Source organism: Emydura macquarii, unplaced genomic scaffold, assembly GCF_026122565.2.
Source record: "Emydura macquarii macquarii isolate MOO-44397 ecotype Brisbane River unplaced genomic scaffold, CSIRO-AGI_Emac_v2 contig_3128, whole genome shotgun sequence".
Classification (NCBI taxonomy): Eukaryota; Metazoa; Chordata; order Testudines; family Chelidae; genus Emydura; species Emydura macquarii.
This window is the reverse complement of record NW_027133265.1, coordinates 5,435,131-5,460,115: the sequence shown is the minus strand read 5'-3', so window position 1 is coordinate 5,460,115 and position 24,985 is coordinate 5,435,131. Positions and strand designations below refer to the sequence as shown.

Here is a 24,985-nt window from a genome sequence, read left to right as displayed (position 1 = left end):
AAAGGGAAAAAAATCCTTTTCTGTACTTTGGGGGAAACAAACAAACAAACACACACACATACCACTTGGTAACTCAGTGGGGAAAAGGTCAAGTTACTATTGACAAGTATGTAAAGACATCTTCTAAACCATGGGAAAACATGTATAAATTGTTTCGACTCACTGCATTCAAAACCAATGGAAGTGAATTACAAAACTGCACTTCTTGTATTGTTGGACTGAAAGGATATCTATTTATCATCTCATAAGACAGCTCGAATGATCTTTATCTGCTTTGCCCACTTTCTGACCCAAATTCAGGGTTTTTATGGAAAATTGCAGTCACTTTGATTGATGAAATCCAAAGATGTCTAAAATGGCACCAAAGATCTCCAACTGTGCAGACTCCAACCGAGGGCTTCAATGTTGGCATTGTTCCTGCAAAAAAAGTTGAGAAAACGAGCAAAAGTTAGGGAATTTCTGTTTAAAAACTTCAAATTTCAATGAAGATCCCGAACCTATTATCCCTATTCACAGGGCGAACTGTGTGACCATAAAAGTGTTTCCCACACATTGTAATGACAACAACCACCTTAAGTTTAAACCATGCAATAAACCTTCTTTGTAAAATGCCGAATAACTCTGCCTGACAAAACAGCAGCTCGCGTCTAGAAATCGGATGAACAAGAATTGTGCAAGTTAAAGAGTTTCTAAGAAGCGAAAAAGAATATCTGCTGCGCTGAATCTCTGAAATAAAACACTTTGGACTCCTAATCGCGGCTCAGTTTCAAAACCAAACTACAGGTCCGAAATGTAACGAGCTACGTTTTAAAGTAGACCGTTCCTTCTAGAAAGCTGCACCCTAACCAGGCTCGACGTGCATTCCCCACAAAATACCCCCTTCTCATCTGAGCATTGTAAAACGAGGCCTGTCATAATTTAGTTGGTAATACATTTAACTCCAGGCTGCAAGCTGCCTGTATAAATGAGAGCTCAATGCCTCTTGGATCACGCTAAAAGCGAAGGGAAGCAGCTACAATGCAGAATCCCAGTATTCTTCAGTGACAGATCTGTTTGTCTGTGGCTCCCCTGTCTTGTTTGGGACTCTGCATTATTGTGGAATATTGTCACCTGCCTAATTGTTCTAAATGGCCACCTCCTATTATTAATAATAGCTGGAACGTGGCTCCTAGACATGTTACCAAGGCTGGGAAGCTGATGAATGAAACCCCCACTAGGGCAAAATCTTGGTAGCTGTCTTCTGTCCTATTACCCAAGGGGGCCGACTATAAATCTTCCTTCATTTTAACCACGTTTACCCTCATACTCCTCCAGGCTAGGGATGCTGTGTTAAGATTGCACTGATGTGCCAACGCTTTGGACCAGCTGCTCCTAAATACAGACAAGTCCTTGTCAATTAAGCCATTGAGGAGCAGGTCCTTGGAGCCCTGGGGCATTTTAGCAGCCAGCAGTGTGCAGCCCCAACAATTAGTATCCATTTTGAAGGGACCTCCAGGGCACAAATGCACAGGCAGGGAAGAATCAAAACACCAGGCAACTTCAATTCTGGAAATTGGTCACATAATGATACTGAACAGACCGGCCGCAAGATGTGAGCCAATCTTTTTTGGGAAGGACATTTATTCCTTTACATATTCTCTCCATCCGCCAAGCTGTATGGCCGAGGCATGCAGCAAAGTGTTGAATTAGGAGAGATAAATGAACACATTCATTTGCCCGTGTGAGCTGAGGTTTCCTTGGCGGGTCTTCTTTGTAACTCCGTGTCACCTCAAGCAGCTGGTGGCATGCAATGCTCCCATGATCCTGGCCTTTGGCCCAGGAGGAACAGGACAAGGCAACCCGCTCCAAGGAGAAGAGCTGCGATGTCTCAGGTCAGAAAGGCCAAGCTGCCAGTAGGACAGGCAGAGCATTAGGAGTGCAGCTAAACAAAAACCAAAAGGGATTAGGAAGCCTAGGGGATCATTAGGGAAGGTGTTTGTTTAAGTAATTAGGAAGTTGGTAGCTAGGGGGAAAAAAGCTTGTTGTACAAGGCACCTCATCAGAATAGCAAGGCTGGAAATGCAGAGAATATCACAGCACAAGACTATGTGACCCTACCAAGTTCAACAACAGAGCAAACAGCACATGCCATTAGGGACAGCAGTCAACTGGGAGGTAACAAAGAAGGGAGGGCACTGGAAAAAATGCTTCAGTATTAAATATGGAAAAGTATGGGGACAGGAGCAGAGGGTCAATGAAAGTCAACAAGAGAGCAGCCTTAATGAGAGAGAGAATTTAATATCAAAAATACATAAATCTGCGTGGGAGGGCAGCCTCAGAATAGACAGAAAAGAAGTCAGGGTTGGAGTCAACATTCACTTGATAATAGCGCCATAATAGATAGTACCAGGTTGTTAACATTTAACACAAAAGTTAACAGGAGAATAAAAGAATAAAGGGAAGCTCATTTAATTGTAGATCCGCAGAAAACTTTCCTTAGGCCACATTAAATGGATAATACCAAATCTGCTTTGCAAGTGCTCTGATGGGACTTTTCAGAGGAAGGTTCTTTTCTTCATCATGCTTTTCCTTCACTCTTGCTTCACCCCCCTCCCCTCCTATAGTTAGGTGCTGAGCTTTTCAAAAGATAGAAGCAAAGATCTTGTTTCAGGAATCATTGTGTGAAAAGAGTCAACTCAGTTCCCGTGTTTTTAGTAGGCAAAGGAACAGGGCTAAAAATAATAGCCAAATCGTATGACCCGCAATTGTAGCTGCGAGGAAACAGTTCAAAGTGGAAACTTATTAAAAGAAAATGGGCGCTTTTTCTTACTGAATGAAAAATGCAACGTTTCTTTATTTGGTGTCGCAACAGCTCACAACAGTGACACAATATTTCCCATTAAAATTCAGTGTCGTGGACCTTCCTCTGGTGTGCGTTAGGATTTGTTTACACATTTAAAAACGCTATATACAGAGATACAGGGAGATGATCTTGTGTGTGTTTCAGTAACACATTTTTCACTTTACAATGAAATGTAAGCAGTTGGTCTATAGCGTCAGCTAACCTATTTGTTTGCCTTTTTCCCTTTCACAACTATTTCATTTCAAAGTTGACTACCGAGCATGTGCAGGAAACGGTTCACAAACATGGCTCCATGTTGTGATAGCGAAGCCATTGTACTATTGTCACGCAGATGACAGCATTCAGATGTGTTGCGAGATATTTGGTGTAAGGAAGCCAAACTCGCTCAGGTTAAGCCCCACGCTTTCAGAAACGACACGAACAAGAGGGACCTGCTTTTTACGGGACAGTGTGAGGATCCCAGCTTCTCCCTTCTCTGGCCTACAGTTCTTCTACAGCTCTTACACGGCATCAAGTTAATACAATGAGTTTTGAGAAATTGTTCAATATCTGCTTGCACACACACATAATCGACAGTGATCTCAAACCCTGCTAGTAAAGGGACTCTTCAAATGGAACAAATGCTCCACTGAAGTCAGGGCATTCAAAGGTTAAGTTGTCCAGCTGCTTTTTCAGATGTGGGGTTCTCAACAGGGGCCGCGTCCTGCAGTCCTTATTCCGTCAGGGCCATATTTGTAGGTCCTTATTCCCATCTACCCTTCAGAGCAGCACTTCCATGTCATTCACTGGGCAGTTGCTGGAGTAGGGACTGTAGGAACGGACACGCACGAGGTGATGGGCTTGATTCCACTGAAGCGAATGAAAAATCTCTCGTGGCTTCGGATCAGCCGCTCTCTCCCCTATGTGCAGCTAAAGCCAAGGGGGTGAGTTGAAGCTATTACTTCAGGCCGAGCTCTATGGTAATCTCTCGGAATACTCAGCTGGCTTTGGCCAGTTTAGTGTCTGAGCGCCCGGTTTGTTGTATTTCAGTGTGTGGGAGTTTAATCGTCTGTATCAATCCATCTCAGTCTATTTATCCCATCTGCCTGGGGTGCTCTGAGGCCCTTATTCTGCAATCCTGTTTAAAAATATCGGCTTTTGGCCGCTTTAAATCGAAGTTCCTGTTTTAAATATTCAGCCCAGGCTTTCGGCCTTTCTCAGCGTAGCTGTGGTGTTCATGCAACGTGAAGGAGAAAGGAAGAGAGAGGACAGAATTAGGAAAGTGGTGGTTACAAAATAAACCCACAGCAATAAAAGCTCCCGTCCTCTCGGGCACGGATGAAATAAAGAGACTGTAACACCATCTTCGGACCGAAATGGCCTGGAAAGTGGCTCAAAATTTGTTTATATTTTAATAGCTTACAAAAATGTCCCCTGGATCAATACGGCAGTGTTTTCGCACCAGTTCAGGAGGTCACGCAGGCGTAGCCACAGCATGGGAGTTATTTATGTCAAGTCGGGTTATTGTAAACTAAATCCAGCAAATTGCAGATAAACTCATCAGGGCCGCCAGTGGGCCAGTGCGCCGAGGTCAGTGGCAGTCAGTCTGTCCACCCGCTTGGAGACAGTAATTGTCCCTGGTCTGACACGATGTCGGGGGCCGGGAGCAGCTCCATTCATCTCCATCCAGTTAGCAGCCCCGTGGCTCCCTGCAGCACGCGGACTGAACCGGGCTTTACCTCCTGGGGCGAGGGGTCTCTGCTCCTGGCATTGCCCTTCATTGCTGGGCGGCGCTATCACACTCGGCCGGAGAATTCAGAGACCCCTTTGGGCCCTGCTTAGGGACACAGGGGAGAATTTACTGTCGCTAAAAAAGCGTTTGAAATGCATGTGTGTCCGTCCCTTCCCACAGCACCCCTCCAAAAACGGGGCGGGTGGGAGAGAAATCCTTCTTGAAAAATCATGTTGCCAGAGGAAGCTGTTGCACTAAAATTATGTCTGTCTTCCCAGATTAATTCCTTTTATTTTACTAAATAATAATTTACACAGGCGGCGACTTCCCTTCCCCAGCAGTTTTATTTTTACGAGCTTATCTTCCCCCCCTCTTTAGGTTTTTCCTTATTAGTCTCCGATCTGTCTCCTCCTGAACCAAACTCTATAATTCCCCATAAACCCTTATTATTAGGGAAATTCTTCCTTTCTGACAATTTAATAGTCCAAAGTAATCATCTGCGTGACATTGCCCATCCATCTTCTCAAAAGGAAAAACAAAGAGGATGGTTTTTTCTCTGGGCCTCTCCAAATCCTTTTCTATTTTGAGAAGGGCTCCCCACAATGGGATCCTTATGAACCATAATGGTTATGTTTATGAAGCCAGCGATACCAGTGTATGAAGACAATTTTATGCCTAATTAGAAAATGATGTAACCAAGAGGGAGACAAAGCGGAGTTGTTCCCCATTGCTAGGTCCCGGGCCATCACTCCTGGGCTAATATATCGCCTCTTCTGTGCCTTACGTCCACTATTTTTATAACATCCCGTCCATTCGATCCTCAAACTGTTTGTGATGTTGTGGACAGTTCGTGAAACAGCTCAATTTAGCGGTGGATTAAAGCCATTTCGAAACACGTTCTGAAGGGAATCGCATGGAAAGGCGAGGAAGGAGCCCTCCCCGCCTCTATCCAAGGGGACCTCACCTCTGGGAAGACTCCAATAACTGCAACCCCAGCCCTACTCGATTAAGGGATAATTTTTAATATATATGCAATAAATGTTCACTTTGTTAGACTGAATGACAGACAATAATATCGGCCAATCTTCATATCCATCCATTACCGGCAAATGAGCCGCACACAGGACGCATTCGCTTTTGATTAATTTATTTGCAGACTCTGTTTGATAAAGCAATAACTATTTGGTTAAACTTGACATTTGGTCTTCGGGGGGTTATCTGACAAATTCCCCCTAGTTCTGGGGAGATAATAAAGCCGTTTAAATTGGATTAATTATTAATTGGTTGCAATTAATTTCCTCTCTTCTCTGCGATGACAAACAATGAGTACCACTCCTTCCCAAACAAAAGAGTGCCCTAGGAGTCCCCCATCCATTACAATCTTTTCAGTTATTCTGTAGTTAAAGTTTAGGTCGGATTAAGGCGATCTGTCTGTCTGTCTGTCCACCCCCACATAAGGAGTCTCCAGGAATCTCTGCTCTTCCCTTATAAAAGCGATACAAATGTTTATATGGCGTCATTTACGTTCCTATCGGCTTTCCCAGACGCAATTGGAGAAGACTTTAACTTGGGCATGCCCTGGCCGAGCTGCGAGCCCCGGTCTCTCTGCGTGTCACTGCACCGGGTGGAACGGCCCGATCACCTTCCTAAAGAAAACGGTATTGTGTAATGATGGAGACAGCAGATTCGAGCCCTTTCTCCTGGTTTGTGGCTCTCTCCTTCAGATCCTTTGTCCTGCTGCGCAGGGAGCCCAGAGATGGGAATGTGAAATGAGCCCAGAGGTGCTGCCGCGAGGCTCCTAGCAAAGGTCCGAGGATGGAGAATTTAGCTGAAGACAAAACTCCCAATTCAATTCTAGTGATGAATGGCTTTGGAGAAGGGAACAGGGAGAAAGTTTCTCTCTCTTTCTCTGTCTTTGCCCCTGATGAATGGGCCTTGGAGGATGGATGGTCCAGAGTGTGTTATATCTTCATCAAACTGTGAAACCCCTCCCTTTACTAATAATCTGTCACAACTTTACAGAACACACACTGAGACCAAAGGGAAGTCTCTGCCCTGGAGCCTTGTCAGGAAGGGCTTTATCCGGGCAGGAGGCTATGGAAAGGACGGGGGAGGGGGACAAGCCAAACCAAAGGCTGCCGCTGTGTCAAACTTTCCCCGATCGCTGGAGACTTCAGCCCCCTAGGGAAGAGGAGCCTGAAACAGAGAAATCCTGCGCCCACTTAAATCACTGCAAATAGGAGCAGGATCGGGGTGGCGGACTCTGCATAGAGTAACCCGCTTAGCCACTCTTTGATCTCCAGCCTGGTAGCTTTTTCTGGCTTCAAAAGCAAGAAAGTCGCTGGGTTTGCGTAGCAATGTTGAATACGTATCATTCCATGTCAATTAGCCTTTGAATGTGTGTCAAACATTGCGCGCAGAATTATTCTCATTCTGCAGAAGGAAGGCGCCTGATTACGAGTTGGGAATGTGTCTGTTGTGTAGCGTTTAAAAGGCTGCACAAAGAGACTCCTAAAAATATCCAATTCAAGGAACAAAATCACCCGAGACAATCTTTCGTAAGGAATATTTGGGGTTTTTTTTTGGGGGGGGGAGGGGAGGAGAAGAGAACAAGGAATGACATGAGTTACCCCCATGCACAAGGGGGAAGCAGAATTTGCACTCTTTCGTTTTTTAAATAATACTTTCAACCAGTTTTACATTACCGAATTAGATGCATCTTCCCTCCATCTCCATAACTACACACACGCACGCACCTGGTGCAGACCGAAATTCTAGCGGATGTAATGGATGCGTGTTTGTTGTGTATACCTTTTACAATTTCAGGACTTGTTTATTTAAAAAATTGAGTCACTCTGAAACGCTGTGAGTATATCAATATATAAGTTATATTTCAGGACTGGGGGTTTAAAATGGATTACTATGAAATACTATAAAACATCATGATTCATAGTATTTCATAATGATCCATTTTAAAACTCCAGTTCTGAAATATAACCTATATCTGTAGCCATAGATGGAGCTACATAGATGAGTCGATGGATAGATCTATCTATTTATCTAGAGAGAGGGTTGTTTCTCTCATATTACTCTAGCTTCATACCTAATAACCAGTGCTTTACCCGGGAATAGTTTAAGGCGCAAATCTGATGCAGTGAAAGACATTCATCTAATGAGGTTTGTCTTGTGGAAGCTGTTGATATTATGTTTTCATTCACCTCATTTAAAGTCCAAGGAAATGCATTCATAAGATTGTTTCTTTATTTTTCCTTCTTCCCTTTTCTTGCTGTTTTAAAAAAAAATCGCTTTCTTTGGCTGTTTGCTTTAGGGCTTTTCATCCGTGTGTTTCAGATAAGAAAAGAAATCAGGTTCTTTTATTTTTCGATTGGATCCGAATTCCTATTTTGGGAGCCTTTTGATGTCCCTATTTAGTGCCTTTGACTTCTCCTGTGAATGGCAGCCTTTTGTTTCCGTCCCACATGCCCTTTAAGAAATTCTCCCTTAAACGCCTGGTACCCGCTGATGGATCCGTTTTCAAATGGACCAGAAGGAAAAGGCAATGCGAGAGAGGCCCGTTTCCTTAGTAATTGCTCTCGTTTGGGTGAAAATGCAGATATTTTGGCTGATGTGGGAGGATTTGGAGCAACAACATCAGCAGGGGTTTAAAACAAAGATTGTCAGCTGCGATCTCTCTGCACAAGTCGAGGAGCTCGTGTGACAGGGTTTGGTGCTAGAGAGTTGGGGCGCTGGAGGTGTTACCGAGACTGGGGCAACTTTGATTTAAAAAAAAAAACAACAACCCGCAGACTCCTCCAGTGATTACTTCTATTTCCACAAGCGCTGTCTAATATTGAAGACAACGTATTTTCATTGAGAAACTGCTTGATCGGTTGAAAACTATTGAAGCGCCAGAGATTCTGACCTGCGCCCAGAGCTCTGGAACTGAGTTTTCTTCTCCATTCATTGTCTGTGGCGTTATTTTCAGTAATATTTATTCCCCCCGCTAAATAAATAATAAATAAACGTGTCTTCCAAAGGGCATGTCGGAGGAAGCTGCTATTACCAGACCTTCAGATTCTTACCGACAGCAGAAAGAGAGGTTTAAGCTAAGTATATATCACACGGAGCCCAGGTTACTAAAAATAACATGTTACAATTCACAATCTTTTTTTAGTTAATAAATGTTCCCCGATTTCCCGGACTCACGCTTCAGTTGTGACACTGGACAGTATTCCAGTGAAACAAGACATCTTTCTATTGTTTTGTCTATTGTCATTCTTGGGGCTTCAGAGCAGAGTTTTAAGTAAACGATTTTACATCTTCAGAGTAGGAAAAGTACCATTTCCAGTGAAGATCCATTTACTAACCCACAGCGAGAGCCAAGCCACCGATTTTCTATATAAAATAATGCCACAATTTTTGCTGGTTGCCTATTAAAGGCTGCAAAAATCGAAGCCGCGACTTTCGTTGCTTTCACTCACTTTTCTAAACCCTTGTATATGGTAACTTTCAGGACTCGGGATATTGACGGATAATTAAATAGCAAGAGAAAGAGAAAAGGCTGGAATGAGGATTTAAAATGATTTACTTCCTTCTCTCCAGCAGCGCGCAGGACTTCGGGTGTTAAGGGAAGAATGATGGTTGGCGCTTGGAAGAAATAGAGCCAGGTGCCTGCTACCTGGCTGAGGCTGCCTTTGCTGGATGCCCGGGGAGCGGTGGAAAGGAGCGAAAAGCTAAATCCTCCTCGTTCTCTTTCTTTTTGGCAGGACATCTGCAGTGGCCGGAGTGAAATAATCCCCTTTTCTTGGGGGGGAGGGGAGGGCTCGTCAATACAGACACCATCTCCCCAAAGTACAAGACCTCTCAGGAGTCCTCCGAGGGACCTATTCTCCAAGGTAAAGAGGCTCGCGCTGCAGAGGGGAAAAAAAAGATCAAGCCAGAGTTCCTCTAGAATACAGATGGGGGGAAAATGTTGCGGGTATTTGGAAAGAAATCTGTAGCCAGATATAACATTCACATTCTGCGTCTGCAATGGCCATACGAGCCGAAGGAAAGGTGCCTACTTACGTTTGAGGTGACCGCTTTCCCTTCCGCACTGACCCGCCTGCCGCGCTGTAGATTATTTTATACATTTCTCCGAGATACACTTATAAACAAGTGGAAATTTTGCATCCTCCTGCACCATTTTATACATGATGAGCCATCAGTAATAGGATTATTAAACAAAACCCATCTGAGGCGCTGGCGTTAACCTTTTTTAAAATGGCTAATTAGGTTTTGCACAGAAAAATTAGATTTAACATTGCTTACATTGCCTACATTTTCAGTTGATGCTACAATAATTTGGGGGGTAGGATGGGTAAAACAATTCGAAGGGATAATAAAAAATTAACTATTTTAACATATATTACAGGTTCCCTTTGCTAGGATAAGGCAAAGAATATTTTCATGATCAAATATTATATACATAAAACTAATTATCTTTCGCTTCTGCCTCTGTCAATTACGGAAGAAAAGAGAGGCCCAAGGTGCCCTCTGGTGGTTGAACGAGGAAACGAACTTACCCGGTCTAAAATGGACAATGTCTTTATTTATTATTAATAATAATCATTATTATTTTGTCTTATTTTATTATTTTATTTAATGTATTTAATAATTCGAAAAAATTCTGTTCTGCCAATGAGTCTACAGATAGATTCATATAGAACAGAAAATTGGCGAGAGGGCGTGAGGACGCTGGTTACTGGGGACCATGATCTGGAAAGCTCTCCGCAAAAATAATCACAGACATCGCAGGGAGTAGTTCCTCAAGTAAGACAAAGAGAAGTGGTTAACTTCTCTCTTTCAACACACACTCGTGTAGGGTTCCCTCACAGTTTCGATCCTACTAAGCCTTTAACATCAGGAATCTCACATAGAAATTTATACGCTCACTCATAAATGCAAGATACAGAGGCGGACAGACAGAACCGAGATAGAACCCAAGGTGGCTGCGATATTGAAGTCAGAGAAATGTGTTGGTGTCGAAGAGAGTTATCCTTGCAGTGGCCATGAAATCGCAAACATCAGACTTCTCTAGCTGATGCTTATGACAAATTCTGGTTACGATGTTTGAAAAGGAACTGCTTTCGGAGACCAATCTTTCATTTCTGATCCGAATACAACAGCGTCCCCCAAACAGACGCTCAAACAAAAATATTTCTAATCAATTGCTCCCTTTATACCTCCCCATTTCCCCTGCCGGAACACATCAGTGGGTGATCTTTCTCGTGGAAGGAAGATTAGGGAACATTGGGGGAAAATAGTGTTAGTGAGGAAGAGAAAAGCAATAACAAGGGGGTTCTATCTTATTGAATTCTAGTTATGTGTATATACAAAATATCTGAGAAATAGTGTCAAAACAGCTCCATTAAGGATAAATGTCTTTAAAAAGATTGCATCAGAGGCCAGAAGAATGGAATTTGATGTATGTGAGGAAGTTCAGATAAAGAAAAAAAGATGAAACATCAGTGTCAGAATTCTGCTAAATCAAAATGTGCCTTTAGCCAAATCTGCATAAAATCCCTTGAAATAAATGCAATTTTACTTAACCAAGGTGTCTATTAACTCAGCTCAACACTGAATGTTATATTTTAGATTCATTTTGAAATAGAAAGGGACACAGAATATGATGATTTGGGGCTCTTAAAAGAGTTTAGACCCTTTTTAACAAATCTGCAACAAGCTAGAAGAGCTCTAGGGATTTTTATTTATTTGCATTTAAATGAACAGCCCACTGGCCCTGATCCTTTTTCTATCATGACTCAGAAAGCTACTATTGATTTCAATTGGAGTTCAGTTTGTGAAAAGGAGAGAACACCAGACTCATTTACCTTCATATTTAAAGACCCAAATTTCTTTAGCACAGTGGAAATATATATTTGCTTAGAATATACAGAATGTAGATAGAGTGGGCTAAAACCATAGTCTGTCTGATTATTCTACCTATAACTATTAAATAAATAAATCACATTAAGTGGAAAGACAATTTCAGAAGGTAGGGCTGTCAAGAGATAATCACACCCCTGGGGAGGATTTGGTTGTGTCTAGTGTAATCTCACCCTAGGGCTGTGATTTTCTCATGGTATCCATACCCACACATGTCATGCTTTATTTCTTAGCTAATACATCATTACAAATGGTACAGCACACGCTTGGGGCAGTACACCCAAGAAAGACAGCATATGGAAACCAGTGAAACAGAGGAAGTATAGGAGCCACTAGCTACTTCACTTTCAAAGGCTGGAATCTGAATTAGATCAGTCTGCAAGGACACCTTTCACTTCCGAGGTCTGGCTTTGTATGTACAGGGGTTGGCTGTCTGTCATAACCGACGGTGATGTCACAGCATCTCCTGTGTTCTCTTGTAGTTGCATAGTCCAATCTGTGATGAACAATGTCATGAACAGATGTCACATCGGAATGTGTAGACTTGATGCTTGGATCATTTTGCAACCAGTTTTTCGCATCTGTCTTTCTTCAAGTGTTTACAACCTTTAATTGACAGTTGCTCTCCATTCAGGTCTGTCCTTGACCGTGTCTTCAAAATTATCAATATTTTATGCTGCATGAGTTGAGATTCTGATTAAGAAGTTGTCTTTGAAGTATTGACATTGACTGTCCTTGCTTTTTCCGAAATTCAGGAGGAATTTTTTGGGAGTCTACCATCATAACATGACCTGTCCATCTAAGCAGAGTTTTGATAATCATTGTCTCGATTATTGTAGTTTATGCTCTTTCATGGATGTTAGTATTTGATATTTTGTCTTGCTAGAGTGAGATTCTTTTGTTTTGTAACATCAAAGGTTTGGCTTTGAGATGTTTGGCTCAGTGGTAGTGGTTGATGAGGCTGATTGGAAGAAGACTTATTTTTTTCCAAGCTGATGGTGACTTCAAACTGTTTAGTTGTCTCTGAGAATCTGTCAAGGATAACCTGTAGGTCATTTTCACTACGACTACATACAGCATAATCACAGAACTTCATATATGAGTTCCTCAAGAACTTCTGTCTGTGCAGTAAGACTTCAAAGACTGGAGAGTTTTCCATCAGTTCTGTACCTTATGTAGATGACCCTTTGAAGGTATGAGAAACAAGGTGGGTGAGGTAATATCATAGGCGTGCGCAGCACATTTCATTAGGGTGTGCACCCACGGAATTTCATTCCACCGGCGGGCCACGTTTGAATTACCTGCCGGCAGAATTCTCACCACGTCCTGGTCTCCAGATTGCAGCAAAGTCTCGCAGCTCCTTATTCCTCCTATCTTGCCATCCACCGACGAATCATGCGCCCTCCACTCTTTCAGCGGCAGATGGCATCATATTTTTATTGGACCAACTTCTACTGGTGAAAGACACACAGGACCTCTTCTTCAGGGTTTGAAGGCTGTCACTTGCGTAATTCAGAATGGCTACAAAGAAGAGACCAAAGAGGACCAGCGAAAGCATGAAGCCTTGTTTCACCACATTAGACATGGGGAATAGTCTGTGACAGGAAGGCTGTGACAGTCTGCACCCCTATGTTCGCCCCTTTTCCAAGATTATGATAAATTTTTGTTCCAAGTATGCCTTGCGAGGTATCATTTGGTACCTCATGGTTTGCTGATCTTTATTGGTCTGGTAAAATATGTGCGCCAACATTGTATGTAAAGTTATAATATTCTACTGTATGATGTTACTAAGACACATTCCAAAATCTGGGGAAGCAGCCACAAACCAGTTCCTCAGAGACAAAAGGCAAACTGATGCCTCAGCCATGTCAATAAAATCAAATGGACCACCACCTGGTTGAATGGCCATTCTATGGCAGGAAAAAGGGTGTGAGTGAGAAATTCACTTCTTGGCAAAGGAACTGCTGAGATTCCAGTTCCCACAGACTTCCTTTCTCCTGAACCCCAGCTGGAGATGATTTTGTCTCAAAAACAAAGTTCATGCCTGTGGTGCTACAACCTGTTCTAAATACACATTGGGTTTCTGGCAGAATCTTCTTTGAGATTGTTTTGACAAGCCAACTGAACAAAGCATGAGCAAAGATTTTACTATCAACAGATAGCAGGGAGATATCCCAGTAGTGGCCACCATCAGATTTGTTGCCTTTATTTTTGTATAGTGTATAGTGTATTTATAGCTAACAGTTTTGGAGCCAGCAAGATAGCTTTTTGCACTTCCTCAGCAGTAGCTAATTGGGCAATTTCTTCATTTGTGGGATGCTGGATTAGTTCCTCTAGCATTTGTGGGTTGACAGAAGAGGGCTGAGTCACTCATTAAGGTGCTACACCCATCTTTCAGAGATGCCTCTTTTGTTCTTAATTAAGGTAGATCCATCTGAAGTCTTTAATGGAGCTGGTCCTGATTTTGATGGGCCATAAATGGAGTAATTCAGGGATTAATAAAACAACTTTGTGTTGTTTGTATTGACATAATGCTGTATTTCTTCTGCTTTCTTTTCCCACCAGTTATCCTGTAGAACACAAAACTGTCTTGAACCTTGGCTTGCAGGTACTTGAATTTGTCTTTCTTTGATGTTGATTCTTTATCATTTTGCCAAGACATAAATACATTGTTCTTTTCCTTCAGGATCTTTTTGATTTCCTCATCATTTTAATCAAATCAATCCTCCTCCTGCCTTTGATTTTTGCCTAGAGTTTCTTCTAAGGCTTGAAGGATGGCTGAATTGAACATATTCCACTTTTCAAATGTGTTATTGGGTGATGATGTAATGTTACCAATTTTTCCCCCTCAGTATTTCTTGTTGAAATGGATATTTCAATTTTACTATGTTCAATTTTGGTTTAATCTGTTCAGCATTGTTTCATTGAGAGGCAACAATGTATAAATTGAAAATGGCTCTAATCATCCTTTTGTCAATTCAACGGTTTGTGCCTCACATTGCTGTAGTGATCTTTATGTCCCTGATGTCTCTTTGCTGTATAATGACATAATCAATCAGGTGCCAGCACTTTGATCTTGGATGCATCCACAAAATTTTATATTTGTTAGTTGATAATAATGAGCCCATGCTCAGCACACTTGCTGTAGTGTATTACTCTAGCAGTACGCAATCTGTTTCTGGCATCTGTGTGGTGGGATGTGCACATGTACTTAAAAGGTTCATGTACAATTAATGCTCTTTCCATTGTATTTGTACTCCTGAGCCCTCTTTTTTCTTCTTTTTTCTCTCTGTGCTTATCTCCTTTAGCAACCGATCCCTGCTGTATAATGTGGTTTTATGGCCATGTACAATGCAACATCTTAAGAAAGTTGACACCATCACATTCTTATCTGCCTCTTGTAAAGGAAGCTTGTGGATAGTATTAAAATGTTTGTTTTAATTTACAGATTACATCAAGCAGTGAGACAAGTAGAAACCTACAGGTTCTTTGGATGCTGTCCTGAAACCAGGGAGGGAAATGGAAAAGAAGAACGGTAAGAAAGACAGTGGGAGGAAGAGGTCTGTTATAAAGTAGGGGATGAGAACAGAATAACAGTGAGAGAACCTGACATGAAATGGCCATGAATAGGAGCAACAGCGACTGGGCCAGCCTTCTTATCGGTACAGTGAGGAAGGAGTAGGGTCTTGTTCAACTTTGAATAGGTCTTTGCAAACTTATTTGGCCAAAGCCAAATATCAGAATTTTGCCTAAAATTCAACCAAATACCTATCAGAAACCAAATTGCAGTATAAAGTTTAAAGTATGAACTGGATTTCCTTAGGCTATAGATACTGCTGGAGAACAAAGTACAAAGGAGCTCTCGTCCTGATTGGGGCTTTTGGTTGTTCCCGTAGCATCAATGATTAATAAGAATAATAATGTATCCTGGATCTGGTTCTTGGAGCGTTTATGCTGGTGAAAATTCTATTGAAAACAACAGAAGTTTAATCTTCATAAAGATTAAAATTGAACCCCCCCCCACAAGTAGTAATCGATACAAATATTGGAGAGACTAGGTGGGTGTGGTCAGATCTTCTTCTTGGACCAAATTCTGTTGGTTAAAGAGACAAACTTCTAAGCCGTATAGAACTGTCTTTGACCTGAAGAAGAGCTCTGTGTAGCTAGAAATCTTGTGTCTTTCATCAACAGAAATTGATCCAATAAAAGATATTGCCTCACCCACTTTGTGTTTCTAACATCCTGGGACCAACATAGCTACAACAAAGCTGCAAATAAAAATAATGAATTATAAGCATTTATATAGAGTCCTCTTATTAAAATGGCTAAATTATGCTCAGTATAAGACTTGAGGTGCGGGAGTCAAACGATTGCTTTATCCTACCTTTGCAACTCCTTAATCCTAGTGCTGGTCAAGGGCCAGTTTGGCTCTAGCATAAATAACAGCCCATAAATACTCAGATGCCCACAGCCTCAGGCAGCCCAGAATAAACGGAATACAGAGGCTTCCTGACAACACTTTCTGTGGTTCTATAAGGAGTGGTGATATGGAGTCATTACTTCAGTTCTATGACATATCTGACTTTATGCTATCTATTCTGATTAAGCTGGTTTTACAGCCCCTTTATATTGCCAGAATGGCACAAAGGACTAATGTGTCTAGGACACAAAGGACTAATTGCCCTCAGTGTCTTCAATCTGAGAATCTCATAGAACTTTACAAAGGTTTGCTTTATTATCCCCATGTTTATTCGGAAAAACTGAGACATGGACTAGTTGTGACTTTGGCCCAGGTCATTCTGCAAGACAGCAGCATAGCAGGGAATAAAATCGATGTTACTTAACTTCAAGTCCCTTTTTCTAAATTAAAATGCAATTTTATTAATTTTATTAATCTAGATTAAACTGCAAGATCCAATCTTATTCTAGCTACAAAACATCCTATTGCTCTTTCTAGTAGTTTTAATTTTTTTAGATTGACAAACATGACAAATTGTGTGGCAGCTTGTGGCTTGGACAAATATCTAAAGGGAAAAAGGATGAGAACAGTACATTGATTTTTCACTTGTATCCTAAAACAAGATTTTTAGGCCTACATCTCCAGAGGTGAGAGTTTATGGGGGATTAATCCTGCAGTACCAGGCTTTCTTCTAATACTCATAAGAATTTTATTCTTACCTAAAAAGACACATTTTGATGATGTGGTAAATAATTTTACTCATAGTGATCTCAATTGATAGCATTACTGAAAAAAGTTTTAGCAACCAATGAAATGGAAGAGCTAACTCCATTCTTACACAACACACATTTTACATCAGTGTAAAATCAATTTTTCAAATCAGAGGGCTCGATGAGATTATGATACAACTAACATATATAACCAATTATAGAATAGGAAAAAACTTAATTTTTTACTCACACTGATCAACACAGTGGGAAGAAATCAGATTTCTGATGACTAGGAATATGCTAGGTTTCATGAAAACAACCTTTGAAAATTATGATTTGAGTATAAAGAACACCAGAGCAGATCAAATCCAAAATGCGATAACTATTTCTATTCACTGTGTATCAATGTGCCTCTTTTATTGGTGTTTCAGAATCCTAGGAAGTCATGATTACATGGCATGTCCTTTTCATTTTCAAAAGAATAGATAAAAAGCATGAAAGTCCTCTTAACTGTTTTGGAAAAAAGTATTTCTGGTAAACTCTGCTGTTCTTTGAGAAATACCACAAAATTCCTTCAAGCTATCATGCAATTACAGCACTGCAAATGCCAGAAAAATTATAATGTCAATAACACTGAAAAAGCCCTGCAAAATATTACATGCTTTTACTAACCACTATTTTTGTCACAAATAATGTTCATTATTCATTTTTAGTGATATTCATTTTTGTTTCTGTGTTAGACATCCATGATTGCTTTGTACTTTAAAATGAGAATGTTCTTAATACAGTAGTTACCAGTGAAATGTTTTGAGGTAACTAATCAATAAATGGTGCTTGAATTTAGGTAGCCCTACTATTATGCAAGTCGTTCTTTTTTATTGTCCTTTCCTTTACTGATATTATTTTTATTGTGCCCACAGGCTTTAGCTGGGACATCATTGTCCTGGGTGCTGTACCAACACAAATTAAAAGACAGTCTTTTCCCTAGAACATTTATAATCTAATGTCCCACCTGCAGTCAATGGGACTACTTGCATACTTAAAGTTAAGCACATGCATAAGTGTTTGCCGGAAACAAGGAAAAATCCCTTTCAGCCTACTGACATGGCAGCAGTACATAGTTAAATATATAGATCTTCAGGAGTTCAGTTCCTGGGTCACTTGGAGACCTGGCACATCATGAAATAACTTACTTGGTTCCCACTGGAAGCCTCACAACAGCCCCACATCAGTGGCTAACCCAAGGAATGAGATTAGTTCCTGTCTCAGAAAAAATATTTAATTTTGTCTCCCTGATTGGAGGAAAAAGCAACACTGTGGATGTGGAAGAGAGGGGAGACGGGCTAGGGCGACCAACTTGGCCAGCTCTGGGTGGGGGTAATATGCTCACCCTCAGAGGGAAGAGGAGGAGCAGGGCAGTGGGGCCCCAGGGAGAGAGGAGGAGGGGACGGGGCCCCACTGCCCTGCTCATGTGGGGTGCCCAAATTGGTCAGGACTCTGGGCACAGGCATGTTGGCCCGTGTGGTAATCTGCCACTGTTTAGGTGCCTAGAATACCAGCACCCTTCAGCATGTGCCTACTGTGCCTAATTGGAAATCTGGCTCTGATGAACCTGAACTTCTACACTTTCATTTTTAGTCCTGTAGTGCAAGCCCCATGTGCCCAAAGTCAGTTGACCTGGACTCTGAGACTCGCTGCCGCTAGTCTTTTTTTTTTTTTTTAATGGTAGTGTAGATGTTCCTTCAGTTAACACAGATATTAAAATATCCCCGACTCAAACAGCTAAATTTACAAGAAGATAGGAATATAGCTACCATACAGGTAGATGGCTGGTTACCTGCCCCTGTGTTGAGGTATCTGAATTATTGTATGTATGCTCAAAGATATAACAAACCCACTAGGATTATCAGTTTAGGATATATGTATCTGAAAACTTTTTTCACATAAGACAAACCATAAAATGTATCAAGCTTGTCTCTATACATTCATATGGCTCAGTGATTAGAACATGTGTGTGTGACAGGAGCCCCAATCTTACCCAAGTTCACACAGTGAGTAAGTTGTACGTCGCTTAACCTCTGTGTGCATTAGTTTCTCAATCTGTAAAAATTATAAAATGCTGTCAGATCTTTGGAGGAGAGGCACTAAGTGCGAAGTTGCACCATTATTTCTTTATAAGTATAAATTGAAAGACCCTACATTAAAAGTATTTTACACTTTTGCAATGACACTGTGGGGAAGACATTATTTACAGATATTTGGAATAAAAATTACCACTATATTATGTTCAAAATCCCAGTGTTCCTTAAACAAATACTGGAAAATACCCTTTCCCCCCACCCGCAATTGACAATTCGATAATTGTCAGAAAATTCATCCAGATTACTTGATATTAAAATAATTGAATATAATAAATCTACAATAAAGACTCTAAAAATCTCTTTTAAAAATTGATTACTAGGGATTATCTATATTGTCACCAATGGTGCACTCCAAAAAATGGTCATCCACTGTGATGGAGGCAGATGAAGACATGAACTGCATCTGATTTCATCTTGCTATCATAAAGGAATATTTTATTCTTTTATTCAGCACTTGCACAGATATGATGATGAGAATTCAGCTTTAAGATACAGTAAGTCTTGCTTGTGCAGCTGAAATGGCTGCAGGCTTAAGTGGGCCTGAAGCAAGGAACTTCCTAATTTTTTTTTCAGCATAACAAAGCGTATTTAATCACTGGCCAAACAATTTAATAACTGTGCTTGGATCATCCTCTCCATTTACATGAATGGATGCTGAGCAGACTCTCCCTAGCTGCATAGAAGAGATGTACTATCTCTGTCACATTGTTTCCACTACCTGTGACTTCATGAATGATTCTCTACACATGTGGATTTTGGGGGGCAGTGTCAGGGGCTTGAGATACAATTGGTGGCTCTGCTATGGCATAAGGTAGTAAAAATAGTTTGGTTGCATTTGATCTTTATATCTTTACAGTGCCATTTTGGGTGTGTAATATCATCAGCTCTAATTAAAAAAAAAAAGCCAATATGTGCACTCCGCCTTCCTCAGTTTAAAAGAAGAAAATAAAATATCTGAACTCTGTGAAAGGAGATACCTTTTCTGGTGGAAGAACTTATTGAAGAAATGGATTTTGTGTATAGAGCTGAACACAAGCTTAGTCTACATCTAATGTGCTGTGATAAGGTTTTCCACTACCGAGAATGCTCTGACCCCTGCACCCAGGATAAGAGACTTAATTTGGGCATGACAAATTGTAACATTCCCATGGAGGGTTGCCTTCTTGGCTAGTTGTGGATGGGTAGGTAATCCCTGAGTCAGCCCAGTCCTAGACATTAAGGGCCTTGAGTGTAAGGTTCTTGTCCTAATCTACAAGACAAATAAATAGAGAGCACAATGAGGTCAGAAAGCATTAGCGTGATATGCTCATGCCATTCTTTGTTCCTTGACAAGCAGGTAGCTGCCTGCTCTACAATTTGTAGTTTCCCTGTGGCATTTACCTTCAGTCCTAGGTAGAGTGAGTTGCAGAAGTTTGAAGAAGACAAAGGCATTGTCACACACCCGAGTGTAGGCAGTATGACCTAGTGGTTGGAACAGGAGTCTGGCCTAGTGATTGGAGCAGAATCAGAGGGCAGAACCAGAGTAGGTTCAGGAGACAAGCCAGTGGTTCAGAACCAAGAGTTCTGAGGAAGGAAGGGATTAGGGCCAGGGCAGCAACAGGCATAGGCTGGAGCAAGAGCCAGTACAGGAAGCAGGTCTGGTGTAGCTGTGGAAGTGGAATGCATGGGGCAGCTGCTGTGCTGCTGTTGCTACAAGGCTTAAACGGTGAGCTGTTGTTCCTTCTGTCTAATCAGGGAGCACAGTCACTTAGCCAGGGCTTACTGGGTCCAGCCAGCTCATTGAGTTGCTAGGCAACCACACCCAGAGCCCGCTGAGTTCCTGAGAGGCATGGAACATAGTGGCAAGGTTCTTTGCTTAGAAAAAGGAGGGGGTTAAATAATGGTATACACAATAAATATCTGTTATTGTGGACGTGTAAGATTAATTAGTCTAATAATAATGGATGTATAAAATGTTTCTACAATGTTTGTAATGCTCCTCTCATGGTAAAAATATGTATTTTTAAAAAGTAAACAAACCATAAAAGGAGCTGTTTTCTCTGGGTCTCAAAGGGTGTGTCTACACAGCAATGTAAGCCAGGCTTGAGCCCAGGCTCAAGCCTAACCCCCCTTGCATCCATACACCAATTGTGCTAACCTAGGGCTCAGAACTAGGATCCCAGGATGCTGCAAGGCTGGAGGGTCTGAGCCTGTGTTAAGCTGGGATCTAGGGTCCAAGCCCTATTGCTTTCCTGAGTGCATGCAGCCCCAGCTTGACTGGGGTCCTAGAAGTCCTCCAGATGTATCCCAGAGTTCCTGGTGGCAGAGGAGCACTGCTACAGGCACCCAGCAAAGCTGTCAGAAGCACCATTACTGCCTGGCTGAGCCCCCTCCTCCCTGCTGCTGCATGGAGTTTGCCCAGAACAGGAAACAAAGCTGACAGGCAGTAAGTGGTTCCCAGCATATTGGGGGTCATCTGACTCCAGCCCACTGGTGTACAGAGGAGGGAGGTGGGAGGGATCAGCCCCCAGGCACTGGTGCTAGGCTGTGGGTTGGGGCTGGAGCGGGAAAGGGCACTGTGTGGTGGGTACATGGGGATGAGGGGGCCCATGCTCCGCCGTAGCAATGAGCACCAGAAAGTCTCCCAAGCAGGAGGAGGTAAGCGGCGTGTTCCCCTTCCCACTGCAGATACAGACCGCTCCACCATTGGGGCAGCTGGGGGGTGGCACCATCTGGTGGGAGCTGGGAAACCCTCCTGCCCTGTGTGTGGGGGGGTGCGCATGAGGTGGAGGGGGGCACAAATGCAGGCTTGGCTCCTGGGCGCCGCAGACCCATGGTACGCCACTGCCCCAGCCATGCTGAGCTGGCAGCTCTGCTACTTACCCTTACTGCAGAGCAGCTGCTTAGTCCCTGCTCTGCTCTTTGCTCCTGGGCCCTCCCTAGGGCTGCGTATGCAGGGGCGCCTGGGTTGTGTGCACTGTGAGGGCAGTGAGTGAGAGCCAACCCCAAAAACATCCCCATAGATTCCTGCAGTGGCAGCTCTGGCTCCTCCTTGCTGCTGAGCAGAGGTGACAGGCAAGAGATGGTTCCCTGCTGTCAGGATGTTGGGGGTCATCCCTCCCCCCAGCCCTGCTGAGAACTCTGTTACTCACCCTCCCTCCAAAGCAGCTGCTTGGTCCTGTCCTGCTCCTTGGTTCTTGCTCCTGCCCTCCCCGGGACCCTGGAAATGTGTGTGCAGAGGTGCCCTGGCAGCGTGTGCTGTGAAGGCAGGGAGTGGGAGCCAGTCCCAAAACTTCCCCACAGCTTCCCGGTGGTTCCTTATCCCTGCCTCATGGAGTGCAGCAGGGGGGACAGGGACAAAAGATCCCCAGAAGGTGCAGGAGCACACTGCGCCCCATCCCCTGGGGATGCACTTCATTGCTCTGCAGCCAGGCTGGGGTGTGTGTGTGTGTTTTTCCTCTGAACCCTAAATTTTATGTCACACTTCAAAACAAACAGACAAAAATAAAAACCTAACCAAACAAGACCACCTTTGTTGAACATCCCATGGTAAAAATTAAGAATGACAAAGTTTCATTTTAATAGTTTGACAGCCCTGGAGCATGATGTCTTAATTATCCTCAGAGGGGCATTTTCTGGCCAATTTGACTCCGCCTAGAGGTGGTAAGCCCAACTCTCAGATCAGATGGTAGTTCAGTATAAAGCCTTCTGAACTGCAATCATTCTACTGAGACAGCCACCCAAGGAACAAATTATGCATTTTATATACTCATGTGCTCCTTATGGGCCCTGGAGTCCTATCAATAGCACCGCCACAGTATGGTAACAGGGTGGGCAGTAGAGTTTTCCCAGAGTGCAACATATTTGTAGGGCTAAACCAGTATTTGTCAACCTGGGGGTTGTGGAATGAGTTTGTGGGGGGTTACAAGCACGACTGGTGTTAGGGTGTAGGAAGCAGGGCAATTGCCTGGGGGCCCATGCCACAGAGGCCCCCACAAAGCTAATTTACATGTTTCAGCCCCAAGCTGTGTGGGGTTGAAGCCCGAGCTGTGAGCTTAAGATAGAGAGTCACATTTTTTTCTAGTAGGAGGGGAATCACTATTTTTTTTTTTACGTTCAAAGGGAGTTGCCAGCAAAAAATAAAGGCTGAGAAACACTGGACTAGAGTTTCAACACTAGTGGAGGGGCATTCGGCATTCTGGACTAGGGTTACTTTGACTTGAGTCTTTGCACTACAGTATAGATGCCAGAGTCCTGTTTGAGCACAGGTCAGAAAATCCTTAATCTAGGATTAAAATGCAGTGTAGACACTCAAGTCCAGGGTTCCCTAACACAGGTCAACTGACTCGAGTTCTACTAACCCTAGGCTTACATTGCTGTGTAGGCATACCCAAAGTGGCTTCTAAATTTGCATATGCAATTTTGCAGATGACTCTGCATGAACGCGATAGTGATTATGGGTTAAAGCAGAAAACTGGGAGTCAGGAATCCTAGGTTATATTCCCAGCCCTGCCACTGACTTGTATGTCCATGGGCAAATCACTAACTTTTCTGATCAGCCATCTCCAGTCTGTACCTAACTCTCAGCATTGTTGTGAACCTTAATTAATTAATGCTTGAAAGTGCCATGAGAACCTCCGATTAAAGAGGCTAAATCAATGCAAAGTGGTATTATTTCATTATATGTGTGAGCTAAACCCACATTTATGCACATGCAGAGGTTTTTGTAAGTGCAAATTGGGTTGCTGGAAATGGGTGTATGCATTTTTACAATTGAAAAACTAGACACCAGAGCTGAAAATTTAGCCCTTGTATCCACATTTTTATAACATAAGAGAAAGTGTGAAGGAGTCAACTCATCACTAGCACCACTTCATGGCCAGGCATGGTGTAGCAGCACTCTCTTTGCTGGGGTCTACTGCCAGTGGCTGCACTGCCTCTTCTTGTGACTTGACCCTCTGGCCTGGTCATTTCAAAGTCTCTCCCCTTCCAGGGTAGTCTATAAACAAAAAGCAAGGAGAATACCACAAATAAATGGAGTTAGTAAGAGATAGTAGAGAATGACTTCCTCTCAGGATCTGATCCTCCCTTCTCCCAGGGAGGGGCCTTCAGGCATTGATTGTCTGGGAAACACCTGCCTTCAGTCAGTCCTTTTCTCAGGAACTGAGGTTTGAAGGTCTGTTCTCTTCTCTAGTCTGCCTACATGTGAATTGTTCTGCTCCCTTTTTAAACCTCTTTTTCTGCCTATGCATGCCTTGAAGGTGTGGTAGGGAGGATGCTGGCTGAACCCAGTGCAGTTCTTGACCCCTTGTTGTCCAGTGTGGAGTTTGTATGCCCCACCACAGAAGGATGACCAGGTGTTCTTATTCTCACTGCTTTCTCCTAGCCTGATAGTCTTATAATCACACCACATCATGAGGGGAAACAAAGCAAAATGTGTTAGGTAAAATTTCAAGTGAAATATGCCATCTCTGTAGAACTTACTGTGCTGAGGGTGTCCTGCTACCACCAAGTAGAAATAGGAATGGATTCTTAATGAGATAAATAACTCCTCATTTAGCAATTATAATGAGATCCTACCAAACAACTGAGTAATCAATCATGGATAGAGGCGGAAGTGAGAACATTGATAGCTTGATGGTATAGTAGAATCCCCTTCTAACTGTCAAGAACTGAATCACTAATAACATAGGAATCAATTCCTGCTCCTCCTCCTCTGTTGCTCAGTCTATGATACTATAGCAGAGAGGAAACAGGAAAGGGGGAAAACCAATAGTTGAAGCAGCTTGGTTACTTAAGCTACCACTTTGTTTCTTTTCTCAGATTAAAATGGACAGTATTGTGGCCTAGAAAGCGCAAGAAAAGAGACTTATCAAATGAGAAGCAATGACTGATATAAATATAAACTTATGGAAGAACAAAGAAAAAAGGGAAAACAACATAGAAAAACTAAAATGAACACAAGACAAGAGAAACACCACTTGAGAATTTCTCTCAACTTGTCACGGCCCAAATGTGTGATATTTTGAAGTTATGTGGGATTCATTTCTTTGACAAATATAAAGTTGCGCTTATGCTCACTCTGCACTTACTTTATCCAGGAGTAAGTGATTATACAAGGTACAAATAAGTGAAGAATCAGGTCCTACATTTTCAATTTGTTTGTTTATCAGCTCAAGATCTTACCTGTAACTGTTATTAGCTGCCAACGTTCTT

General features: G+C 42.4%; 2 long non-coding RNA genes across 2 annotated transcripts; one reads left to right on the top strand and one right to left on the bottom strand.

The window, feature by feature from the left end:
• The first annotated feature begins 9,318 nt into the window (after positions 1-9,318).
• LOC137142062 (uncharacterized) lies at positions 9,319-14,961 on the top strand. Its single transcript, XR_010916844.1, has 3 exons — positions 9,319-9,448; positions 14,046-14,088; positions 14,929-14,961. It is a non-coding gene; the product is annotated as an uncharacterized lncRNA (long non-coding RNA).
• An 8,453-nt stretch (positions 14,962-23,414) lies between these two features.
• LOC137142061 (uncharacterized) lies at positions 23,415-24,182 on the bottom strand. The gene is made up of 2 exons (XR_010916843.1): positions 23,908-24,182; positions 23,415-23,768 (listed from the first exon to the last, which is right to left on the bottom strand). It is a non-coding gene; the product is annotated as an uncharacterized lncRNA (long non-coding RNA).
• Positions 24,183-24,985: the final 803 nt, after the last annotated feature.